This window comes from Pseudopodoces humilis, chromosome 17 (genome assembly GCF_049639895.1).
Source record: "Pseudopodoces humilis isolate 2021_Gansu_Grassland_sample_001 chromosome 17, ASM4963989v1, whole genome shotgun sequence".
Lineage (NCBI taxonomy): Eukaryota > Metazoa > Chordata > Aves > Passeriformes > Paridae > Pseudopodoces > Pseudopodoces humilis.
In genome coordinates this window covers 12,206,786-12,220,563 of record NC_142216.1, presented here as the reverse complement: position 1 = coordinate 12,220,563, position 13,778 = coordinate 12,206,786, and positions in this window count along the sequence as shown.

The following is a 13,778-nucleotide window of genomic DNA, read 5'->3' as shown; positions in this document are numbered from 1 at the left end:
AGATATATTGCAAGGTTTCCTTGCTTTCTACTCTTCTGCTTATTTCCTTCATTTGGAGTTGCATCCAATTGAGAAAAACACTTAAACTGATATGAGATCCATGGAAGATGATTTCTATCAGCAGCTTATTAAAACTTTATTCAAAATCTGCACCTTACTCAAAGAAAATTACATTTAGTGTCGTCTGAGTAGAAAATCTCATCAGTGGCAAAGCGTATTTTTTCTAAATCTAACTGTACAATCAATAAAACTACATATATTATATTGGTTTGGCCTTTTATTCTAATGAAGGACGAGCTATGAGACATGTGCATGAATTTTTTTAAACACCCCCATTAGAGCTGCAAACATGCATAAATAATTTGTTTGATAAATCAAGAAAAAAAATCCCTGTAATTCTGATACCCTATTCTTGCACCCTGTGGCATCTGAACACCCGGCAGGTCCAGCCCACCAGTACAACCAGTGCTCCCAGCTGCACCAGCAGCCTCCACAGCTGGACCCTGGGCTGCTCTGCTAACCTGACAGAGGTATCTGTGTACTCTTCCAACACAGGTGCCAGAGACTTTTCCTTGGGAGATACTGAGCCATCAGTTCAGAGAGACAGAGAAATGATCTTCAAGATATATAGCTATCCATAATTAGGAGGTGTGTATACATATGTATATATATGTATATATATATATATGTGTGTGTGTGTGTATATGTATATATATATATGTATATATATATGTGCATATATATTTATATATATATAAAGAGAAAGAGAAGATATTTATCCCTAAAAAATTCAGGTGCAACTAAAATATCCATAATTAAAAGACATTGGTGAAGGAAGCCTTGGAATAAAGCTCACACTTGCCTAGTTGTGAGGGGTTTGTGTGTGTGTGTGTGGGCATGTGCTGCCTGCAGGGAGGGGGAATTATTTTTGATTTTTATTTTTTTAATCAGCTTCACATTACTGACAGTCTGGCAGCCAGTGCTAGAGAGAGTACTTCCAGACTGCTTCTCCTTTAGGAAAATTAGTAAAAAGAACAGCTGGCATGAAAATCTCTTAAAGAATTTGATATTTTTCACATGGAATTACCTTTCTCAGCACTTGACATGCATTTGGAAACTGAATTCAAAACAGAATGTGGCAACAAATCTGTAAAAGAAAATACTTTGGCCATTTAATCAGTGTTGCAGGATATCTACAGGCATTTCTTTGGAAAAATCAAGCAGTTGGGGTATAGGGGGGTTGTTCCTTGTTTTGGGGTGTTTTTTTCCTTTTTTCTTTCTTTTTAAATGCAAAGTCCTGGGTGGGTTGAATCTGCTCTCACAGCATGTAATACTGCTGCAATTAGAATCACAGCCACTCAAACAATACTACCCTTGAGAGGAAAATAAGAAATCACTGACTTTAGACTCTCAGCCACCTTACTCCTTGATTTGAATTTGCTCAAAAAAAAACCAAAAAACCCAACAAAAACAAAAAAAAAATAAGGGAAATAGAATAAATGGATAAAGATAAATAGATATATAATATCTGTATTATATATATTTATATAGATAATATCTATATTTATATAGATACACAGAATAAATAGAATAAGAGTCTTTTCTGTTACCATAAAAAAAGCTAGGGAGTGTTGAATATTGATAAACTTACCCTCAAGGCCCATATTCAGAACATTGAAATTATCTATTAACTTACCATCAATTTATCATTTTCCATATTTATTATTTGCATATAGAAGTTCACATCTTATTTCAATAGTGAAATCTCACACCTCCACCTTTCAAACAGCTTTGAGAAAGAAAATAAAGGGAAAACACCCCACTGACATTCCAAATGCTGCAGCTGGAGCTCGGGCCCAGGTTCCTGAGCCTGCTGCAGGGGTTTCAGATCTGCTGCCCTGCAGGGATCCTGTCACTGCTGTCACCATGAGCAGCAACAGGAGGTGCAGATGAACAAAGGGCATTGGGCTGAAGGTCCAGTGGAAATGGACTTGACCATGGACTGTCCCTGGATCAGTAAAACACTGACTGAGCTATGGCAACACCTCCTGCACAGAATGCCAGTCAGAAGTACAAAGAACAATATTACTCATGATACAGACTAAAATATTTTAGCCAAGGGAATGATGGAAGCTGGCCAAGAGAAGAAAAAAAGTCATGGTTACCAACAACACTGATTTTCCTGACACTTGAATAACCACGAGTTTTCTTCACAGCAAAGTAGCTAAGAAGCTAATGATGCTAACAAAAAATATCACCTTTCAGTATTTTTTAACATATAGATATTGAGTCTTTAACCAACATGGACAACAAAGAGACAGACCTCCAAGGATATTAAATCCTAATTCTTTAGAATTTAAATTAATATTAAAATAGGTGCATTAAATTACAAAGCTTGACATTCCTGATTATTTAGATTAGCCACACTGGGAAAAAATATCTTTGTGCAAACAGAAGCAAATTCCTAAAGCTCTATATAAATGTACTGTTATTAATGTCAATATATTTCTTATTCACAAAGGGAAATTTCATTCAGGACACCCAAAGCTTTAAAGTGAATTAGGTCATTCTCCTTTATTAGAAGATGGTACATGTATTTCATAAGCATTAAAGTTCCCCTACTAAACATGGTGTGTCAGGCCTGGGCACATTATCAAGTGATAACCATGTTATCATGTTAAAGAGTTCATTCCATTCCACATCCTACTATAACAGAAGTGAAAGTTTGTTTCTCTGTATGGCATTAGTCATTCAGCTCTTCCAGCAAATTCTGCAATCCTTCTTGAATTCCTACTTCTTTTTGTCCTCTATTTCTTCTACATGAAGATTTTTCTCAATACCTCCAAAGCTGTAAGGAAAAAAAAAAAGAAAATCCCACCTGACTGAGCTCTGTAAAACTGAAGCACAAAGCACCTGTGTAAATCCAGAGAACTGGAACCACTGGTGCCACTTAAATCAACAGCTGAGCCCCCATTAATGCCAGCAGAATTACACCTAGGCCTCCCATTTCGTGACAGCTTCTTCAAAATAACAGCAGCAACGAGCGTGGGGTTGGGTTGACAATCATTTACATGCAAGTGTGACCTTTTTTACTCAGTGGTGACATTTGTATCCTATTAGCAAAATACTGTATTGTATTTAAGCAATAATTGCATTTTCTATGGAGACAAACGACATGTAAATCAATAAATGGCAAGGCTGCAGGCCAAGCACAGTATTGATTTTCAGTCATGTTCATCTCTGAGCTTAATGCTGAGAAAACACAGGATATGCTATGATTTTTTACGAGTTACATCTTTTGGGCTAGTTTTCTCCGAATTAAGAAATAAGAAAGGCGCTCTCAACGTGAGAGAAAAAAGATTAAAGGGAAGTGGGAATTTTGCAGCTGTAATCAAAGTTAACACAGGATCTTAAAACCAAATGCTGAACAGATCAATACTGGTTTGTACAACACCCTTGTCATCTCCTTGGCTGCTATGGCTGATCAAATTACACATGAATATCATCTGTAATAAACCAGTGGTTAAATGTACCATCACTGAAACAAGCAGCAGGGTTACAGAAGTTTCAGTGAGAACCATTCTTATTGCTTTTGCCCTTCATAAGAAAACCAAATTATTCAAACCCCACCACAATAAGACCCTGGCAAGTGGCAGATACCAAGAAGGGTATTCCTGAAAAATGAATAGTGTGCTTCCAAATTTGCTGTCATTTCCAAATGACAACACAGATTATAAATTTTAATATAAAACTAAGAAGTGAATAATCTCCTTGTTTTCTTTTTATAAATAGATCTAGAACTAGACAGACACTAGACAGATTAAGGATACCATATTCCAACACTTAAATAAAAACTGTGGTTTTAAACAATTCGTTTTCAGAAAACAAAAAACTTGATCAGTTCTTGATTGTTCTTTTCTGTAACTGCAGAGAAAAAACAAGAAAAATCTGAAATGGATTTCCTAACTGATCAAAAAAAGTGACCACAACCTTTGTGACATGTACACAAGTGCTCTGCTTGTGAAGGAAAAGAAAAACTTCAACACACAAGCAGCCTCAACCATGTAGGAAGATAAAAGCAACCTTTGCTAGCAAAGGGACCAAGTCACCACTGTGAATATGAGACGTCTGCCACAAGGAATAAATTCATTTCACTCTACCTGGTACCTTATTGCAGGAGCAGCACTGACTTTTCTAAATTTCTTCCTAAATCATTAGTAAGGTCATTGAGTGAAAATATTTTAAGACATCTAGTCAGACTGATTTGGGATCTTGTTTTCAATTAATAGCTCTGTGACAGCCATAATTTAAGAACCTTGTATTTTTAACTTCTTAAAAACTTAACTTTCTTTTCATTTCACTGTAGCCCTAACACAGTGGGGTGAGGGATGAGTGAGGAATAATCCCACAATATTATTTTATGCTTTCTATACAATATAAAAGGAGCAGACACCAATGTTCACTTCCTCCACAAAGGCTAATTTTCCTTCCACTAGATGTTACTTTGAATATGGATTATACAATCTAAATGCAGGTGTTCAGTATGTAAGACTCCATAATATCCTACAATTGGACCAACAGGTTAAGACACTTTTCATCTGACTGCACTAAATTATTGATCCACTGGTCTCTTTTTCAGATTTTAAATCACCCGAACAGAAGGAAAAATAAATGCATTAAGACTTTCCAAGTCTCAGTAGAGAAAATAAATGCAGGTAGTTTGAGTCCCTACAGTAAAAATAATCACATGGCGTATCTTGCCAGTAATCCATCTGATTTTGAATTAACCACTCAGAAAGCAGTTTATTTTTAAAAAAAATATTTTTAGTTTGCTTGAGAGTTGACTATATAAGCCCCATCTATCAATTCCTGCAGCTTGAGTATTACAGTATGAATAATATATGCCTTTGTCATATGAATAAGATAACAGCCTTCACTCCTCACTGCTCTACATTTTCTTGTTCCAAATGTGACATAAAATACAATTTTCCTCAAGTAGCTGAAAAGGAATTTAGAATAAATGAATTATGAATACTTGAATGGAGATAGACACTAATTTTGTTTAAAAAAAGGATACAAAGCAAAATATCAAGAATTATTTATTAAATTCGATGAAACACCAAGAAAGGCCTAAAGATAAAGCTGAGGAGTAGTGTTTTCTCAAAAAACACACCTGAATACCTGCACATCTATTTAAGTTACCATTTGAAAAGCTTCTTAAGCCCTCTTGAGCCTTTTTCAGTAACCAACAAGAAACACACTCCTTGACCACTTATAATTGTGAATTCAGATGGATTTAATTCTGGTCACTTTGTCTTATTTTCAATTTTTTTCACTCTTTTTTTATTTATTATGGAGGCTCAGGAAATCTTCTCCAAAGCATCAGGAAACTGCATCTGTTTAAAACAGGTTCCAGGACCAGGCAGAACAGAGATATCATCCAACTCCAGCTTCTGAGCTCCCGATCAGCAGAGCCACGATTTCCATCTCTGAAACAATTCAAACATATTTAAATACCAGGTGCACTGTCCACAATGCAGCACCATGGACCTGCCTGGATGATGACTACACTCCATAGAGCTCTGGCAGCATAAATAACCATGAAAAATTATCAAGTGACAAGAACCACTAATAAGGGATTATTTGGCACGTGACATCTGACTGAAATACTCTCTGTGCATATTTTGGGCCTGTGGCCTCCCTCACCCCATTTTCTTTATGTTCTTAAAAAAAAATAAAAGAAAGTCTTGGCTTTCCCATTTTTCACTACTCTCAACATATTACTTTCATTTCAGGTCAAAAAGGACTTGGAACTTTCTTGTCAATGAAGAGTCAGGAAGAAGTTCAGTACTTATTGTTTTGGATCAGGAACTGTTTATTTTTCTGTCTTGTTTTTTTCCAAGTTTTTAACACATGGGCACACACAGTTATTTGGATTGTCACAACAACAGTTTAAGACATCCCTGTGTTTGATGCTTGGTGAAAAAGTCATAAAAAAAGACAGGAGTGGAAGAGCCAAACAATTACAGGCAAAAATACAAGGGGTCATGTTGGGAGGGAGATTGAAAAGACAAAAACAAGATTCCACATAGTAACAAATACAAGAAGAACTGAAAAACCTCAGAATTGTCAAAATTCTCAAAAGAAAGCACTTGGATTTTTGCTTAAAAATGTGTATGTATCTTAATTTTTAAAGACTTAAAAGAGTTAAATGAGGGTTTTCAGAGGGAAATGTATATTCTGGTAACCTAAAATGATTTTCAAAATTACTTCTCGTTTCTGGTGCCTGAGAAAAACACAATTTAGGATAACTCAGCAAAATTTTCTTGCTGCCTTCTCCTCTGGTAAAATCAGCAATCTAACAACATAATTTATTCACACAGATGTAATCAGCAGCTCTGAAGACCTGCAACAGCAAAGCACTTTTGAAAAGCCTTGGGCTGGTGATCACAATGAAAAAGCAGCCCAAGAGTTTAACAGCAATGTTAAAGGAAAAGAAATGCCCTTATGTCAGACAGAGAATTCCCTCTTCCAGCCTTGTCTTGACCTTTAACAATCACAAGGAACCTGAAGAAATGCCATTGCTGGATAGCGGTTAATGATGTTCACCAAAGCAGTGACATTGTCCTGTACCCAACAAAGCCATCCACCTGCATCTCCTGTTATCCTCCTTAAAAATGGAACAAGCACTAAAAGCAGATGATAATATTTGTTTTAAAGGAAATGTTAATTGAAATTGGCATGCTGCTGCTCACAGCTAGGAACAGCTGGGGATCATGCCAAGGGATCAGCAGAAAGAAAAGGAAAAAAAAGGCGAGTTTTGCCAGATGAGCTCTGACTCCCAGCCAGTGTTGGGGAGGGCTCCATGTCTGATAATCCATTTTTAACTACAGTAAGAATAACTCTGACCTGAATAAAGAGCCATTTCTAAAGTGCAGAAAGCCTATTATCTGCTCTTTTAAGCATGTGAGTGGGAGGTGAAGAAAATGTAGATCACATGAGATCTACATTTTCTTAATTATTTTTTTAAGAGATACTGGGACCTGAATATCTCAAAATAAGAAGAAACAAAAATATTCATTTTAATGCATGCCATGTAATGCTTATCACTTAATCACTGCAAAGTGCTGTCAGGTTTAATTACAATCTTCAGTGGCCCAGCAAGATGAATAAGTCATGAATCTTAACACCCAAATCCAAATCATGAAAGTTAGCTTTCTCCTCCCCTCCCAGTGCATACTGGATCCCACAGAAGAAAACAACATATATTAACAACCACTTCTAAACAAAACAACAAACTAACCCAAATTAATTCTTTGTTAAAAAGTGTTTTTATAGCAGGGACCAAAGTTTACTTAATGGGCAAGAAATAAGCTAAGACTCACTCTGCATTAATAATTACTTCATAGAGTAGGAGCTATCTAGGGCCAGGGGGACCCTGTAAATGCTGAATAGCAGTTGGGAACAAAGAATTCAGGTATCAGTGGCTGCACTGCCTGAGCAGAGAGACAGAACACCCCACACAGCTCACTGCAGCAGCCTGCCAAGCTTGGCACTCTCATGCCCACCATCAGGAATTGTGGCACTCATCCCAGGCACAAAACTCCAGGGGGAAGACCTCTTCAAAGTTTTTTTTCCCATGCTATGCTCCATCTCACAGGCATCCTGCTGGCATTAACAACCACTAAACCTTCAGCTTCTCATTTCCCCAGGAGTTTGTTTATTCATGAGCACCTCAATGTTTATCTCACGGTTCAATACAGTCACCTACACCTGAGTGGTTTGAGGAATGGCACTTAAGAACCTGATCAATGAAACATTTTTCACTGACTTTGAAGTACAATTTCAGATAAAAAGTAATACTATTCAAGGTATCCAGCAACTATTCTCTGATATTTTGAGGAACATGGTAATAATATTTCTTCATTACAATTTGGAAAATAATTTCTGGCCTGTGGGACATGACCTGCTGGACAGGCCTTACAGAAGATTGGTCTCCATGGCCAGTTTTCTAAATACATCTCCACTCATGAGAAAAACACAAGTACATAATTTGTACACAAGTACAAATTGAAGATTGTGTCAAAGCCACAGCCCCATGGCTCTTCACAGGGTTAGATCCCTTGCCCATGAGGTGTGGCCTTGGCAGCTGCACAATTCACTCCTTTGTTCTGCAGCATCATCTCTTCCCCAAGCACTCTAATGTTTTACTACTTCCAGGGGCCAGTACAGCAGAAATTAATCTGATCCAAAATTCACAATGTTCAGCAAGGATGCCCTCAGTAATTTTGAAATGGTTACCAGGGTGTGGAGTTTCAATGGGGATTCCAGAAATATTTCCAGCTCTCAAAGAGACATGAGCAGTTGATGGTTGTTAGAAAGGTATTTATTGTATAAAAGCACGAGTCTCAAAGGCAAAGAGTTCAGAGAATTAAAGTATTTGCTAAAAGCTTTTGGCATAAAGTCCCGAGTTCTGAGCAGCAGCTCTCTGGTGTAAGGTCTTGATGTTTGGGGCAGCAGCTTCTTGGCGTGGAGTTCTGCTGTCCTGGGCCACAAGAGCAGCTGGTGATGACGATGGTGCTGCTGTTCTTCAGATGTTCTCTTTTCTTTTGTCATCGTTCCTCTTTCATCCCTAAAAAGGGGATTAAATTAATAAATTATCCAATCAGCTGAAAACACACTTCTAAAACAATATTTTTTTACACCAATCTGAACTTAATCCTAACATGCAAAAGCAATGTTCTTTTTATTTAAATCTTATGTATAGGGTATTATCTGTTTATGTGAGTAATTCTATCTGATCTTATCTAAGAATGTAGACTATATTTTCATCATGTCTAGAGATAAGTTGAATCTTTGAAGGGTATTATCACTCAACTTTAAACTGGATAATAAGGCTTTTCACTAGCTAACACAGACTCTTAGGGCACTTAAGCTATATTTTTACTTACTTAAAACGAAAATCTATGCTTTATATCTATGGTTTAATGTATTTTAATTCTTTTCTCTCCCTGAGGAGTTCAGAGAGGCTTTTATTTTGGATTCCAACACCAGGGTAATTTCCCTGAATTTTGTTTTCTCCTTTGCCCTTCTGCATTGTCTGAACAGAAATTCAAAACTTCTCTCTGTGCCTTCTTGCCCTCTTTTGGCTCTCATTGGGTCTGTTCCTCTCTCTAGATTGATTACATCTTGCTCCAATGGTTGTGTGTGTTTGAAAGCCCCCTTCCCTCACTGCAGTTAAAAAAGCCTCCTTACAACAACTGGCATCACCTGAGCCATTCTGATTGACTTCCAGGCATTTCCAGTGAATATGAAAATATGGTCATTGTGTAAATACACACACACACCACCCCCCAAAAAATATGTAAGAATAATTACACCTAAGACAGTTAAAGTCTTGCACATACAGAAAAATAAGTGAATTTACTGAAAACATCAAAAATATCTAATTCTTTTGAATATCAACATATGATTTTTAAATTCTAGTTATCACATTCAACTTGACTAGTAGCTCCAATACCAATTATTTAGAAAAGAGATGGGACATAATTTGCTGCAGCCCCTCTCTGACCTGAACGGGTTGTTGCTTTTCAAATGTGAATACTCATTTTTGTCTCTTTTCAGAGTTTTCAATTTGGCAGCCAAATGATGCTTTTAAGGAAAACGAAAGACTAAGGCCCACACTGAAAAAAAAAATGCATTATAGCTATGGAAATAATTTATTCATACCCTAGTGTGCAAGAGCCACTTTCAGCCAGGTATATGCGTGAGACAAAACTCTTTAGGAAATCAGCTTCTATTATAGAACATATTTGGAAAGGTAAAGCTGATAACCTATCTGAAGTGATTTCAACAGGCTTCTTCCTTGAAGCTTTCATAATTACAGCATTAAATTCTCTGATTTTTAATGCATTATACACACTGAGGACATAGGACACTCAATTAATGTTACATAGAAAGAAGAAAGTGAAGTCTTCACACAAGAACTCGAGCAGAATTATATTCTACACATTTGCACTGAGTTCCTTTGTGAGAAATAGGAAGAATAGGGAGAAACAATTGTAATGGAGAAGAGAATCACCTTTTGCAACATTAGGCCTGTTGACTGACACTTTTAAATTCTACTTTTGATTATGTTTTATTTTGATGAATACATAATGTAGCTCTTTAGAAAAATTAAAGTAGTTGACAGAAAAACCCCTAGCCCATCATTTTCAAAGCTGAATTCCAGAATATAGGAACCAAAGCTTTGATACAGGCACATAAATGGAAATTCATCCCAGAGCACAAATTAAGAGGCTCCTGATACAGAATAATTAGAGCCTTGGGGAGAGGACAGGTTGAGAATTCAGATTCCAAAGAGATGTAAAGGTAAGGTTTCTTCTATCAGTATAGCTTCTAAGGTAGTGGAAACTCAGTATTTCCTGCCTGTAATTGCCTGCAATGCATTTTATCACTGCCTTACCACCAACATTCATTTTCCTTTTTTATACAGCTCTGAGGGGAAACAACAGTTTCTCTGGAGTACAGAAATAATTCATCCACAGAATATAATGTACTGTTCCAAGTACCTTGTTGAAAGACTGAAATTATCACAGGTCTGTCCAGAATAGGGGAGGGAAAAAAAACAAACTACCCTTCCAGAGGTTAGAACAAATGTCACATGTGCATTTCAAAAACTCCATTTAAAAAAAAAGGATTTTTTTAAAAAAGGGTTAACAGAGCAGTATTTCTATTCTGTTTTGGGCACTTTCAGTATGCCATGTATTATTATAGCACCATCTTCTAAAAGAAATTTCATCATGTATTCAAATTGGTGAGCAGTCATTCAGGTGCCACAACAAATTGAGCTCAACAGGTTTTATTTCAAAAACTACAATGGTGTCAAGTGGTCAGTCCTTCATTTTTAATTTCTGGTTATGAAATGGAAATGCATGATCTCTCATTCTAACAGTCAGCCATGGCAAATAGTTACAATTACATTTTAAAATATCCTTAACTGTGGGCAAACAATATTATCAACCTGGGGACGGGGTAGCTTGAAACACAAAGAAAATATGTATTTTATTATGGAAATTTTAATTTATTTTCCTCTTCATTTACAACAGTCATGTCATCCTAATCAGGAAAGTAAATACCAGAGTTTGTACTTGATCCAATGTAGAGAACTCCAATAATTACAAAAATTACTTTTTTTCCCTTTTTATCTACATCTGCAAAATTGAAAAGACCAAGTCACCTGTTACACAAGCAGCTCTGTGCACCTAGATCTTAAATGTTGCTGAACAGTGAAACACAACGTCCCCCTGAACACAGCAGTGACTCAGCACACAGATACCTCTGCTCTCTGTGTCCCTGCACACACTGAACATCACCTCACAAAAGTCCATTTAACTGGGGCCCAACACTGGAGTTCTGGGGATCTGTCTCCAGATTTGGATCTGGGAATGCTGGAACCTCACCAGTGACTGTCCCAGTGAAATTAGTGAACATACTGGCACTTCCTTGAGGCTGTGAGGATACAATTGGGTCACTGGCAATTCTCACCAAGAAATGTAAAAAATTAATCATTCAGTCCTTTATCCAACAGCCTCTATTCCAAGGGACCTTTTCAGTGATGCCAGACGTTTTATTTTAAGTTCCTTTCACTATCAACTAGTTTATTTTTATTTGTGGGTACCAAATAACTTCTGACACATCATATCTTTGAAGTCCAATCTATTGTTTATACAGAAAAAGTGAAGCTGACACTTCTTCCTCTACTTAATTGGAAAACACCCCAAACATTATAAATTAAGTTCCTGCTTCAAATGCTGAAGGAAGAAAGCAGTAGGAAGCAATGATGAAATTTGCTGTAAAAGAGTTCAAAACATGCAATCTAACATTTATTTTTTGAGCTGACAAATAAAATCTTTAATCATAATATATGTGCTAAGAAAATTAAGGTACAAAGTAAGAAATTCGATATGAGAACAAAAAAAAAATCATTTAAATGCATGAATAATCATGAATCCTATCTGGAATTTTATTATCATGTCTGTGTTGTATATCCATATTTTGAGGTGGAAGAGCATCCTGCCTTACAGCAAGCCCTGTCTAAAGTCCTGGTGAGTTTGTTTCTAGAGCCAGGGTGCCAAGCTATTGACCCACAGCACCTTGTGCTCGCTGGGGTGTGGACAGAATAGCTTGAGGAACACACTTCAAATGCCAGATCCATTTTGTTGTTTGCAAATGGGAAGCTCTTCTGTGACATGAATTGGAACGGTTATAAAATCTATTGATGTTTGTAAAAAAAAAAAAAAAAAAGTGTTTGTAAAATCTAATGGAATGCAAAGGAAAAAGATCCCTTGGTTCCACACTGGGACACTGTAGAAGGCAGAGTGGTTAATCCTCACCAGCCCCATCAATGTCACATATCTGCAGTCTTATTTACATTAAATGTCGTAGCACAGTTTACTTAAATTAGAAGGTTACACATGACTGGATAAAATTAAAGAAGTCACTTCATGAGTTTTTAATTTCCTCTGTAGAGATTTAATTCTGAAGTAATTTGAAAGAATCCTCTCAGAATGTAATATCAAATTACAACAGAACCTGCTTATCTCTACCTAAGTTATCTTTCTTTCACAAGTCTTCAGACTCCAGGCTCTTTTCAGTGTTCTAGTGAACTCTGAAATACTTACTGAACAACATCTAACTCTTCACTCCTTCCAGATCATGCAATACAACTCTTTACAGCAGACATCTGTTTAGCACTGGTCTCCTTTAGCGTTTATTACACTAAAGATAAACATTATGGTTTGGGAGTCATTTTTTCAGCCACAGTGTATCTTAAACAAATGTCTAAATGAAGAAACAAACATTGTTTTCTCATTTGCATCACTCCAGCCTGGATAAGGTGTTCCCATCTCACCTCCAAGCCACTGCCAGGACCCTGAAGAAGTGCTGTGCAACACTGTTAATTCATGCAACATTCAATCCCAACTTTATGCTGAATAAATCACAAGTGATGGAAAGAATTTCAACGAGTTGCCCAGGGGAAGCAGAATATTTATTTCAACAGTGGTCCAGTTTCCAAATCATCCTAACTAAGCTGGTTGTCAACACAGCAAGATTACACTGCTGGTCCATTGCTGTCCTAGCAGATGGTGAGGACCTGTGAAAGTTGAACATGCTGCCACTTTGCTGTTCTAACAAAGCTGAAGTCTTGAAAAGTTAATTTGTTCAACAGTAATTATAAATGTGAAGTTTAGGCCCTCAATAACTATATACAAATGCACAAATATAATTTTTTGAGCACTTATTCTTCTGAGGAATTCAGAGCTGCGAAATAGTTTTTCTGTGAAGATTTTATCCTTAGACAAAATCTGGATAACCAGTCATAGCTCATTTATCCTTTTAATATAAAGTCACTACAACTGCAAAAGTCTCAAGTTTTGGCCTGGCACTCTAAAGCTCCAGATAAGGCTTCCAACAAGAACATTAAATGGATTGTGAACAGCTAATTAAGTGTGATAGACAGCCTTGTGAAAGAGACAGAGCTATCTTTGGATGCATTACATCATTATAGCTCTCTCTGGAATAATTTTCTTAGGAATAAGAGAAGGTTTCATTCCCTCTCCCTAATCCCCAAAACATCAAAAGACAACAATGCTAAGTGACATAATTCAGATTTCATCTCTTACTCTCTTAAAATCATAACCAGTCATAATTATCTATGACCATTACTCCAGAAATTGTTGCTCTATGGCTGGAACCATTGCAACATTCTCACTGAC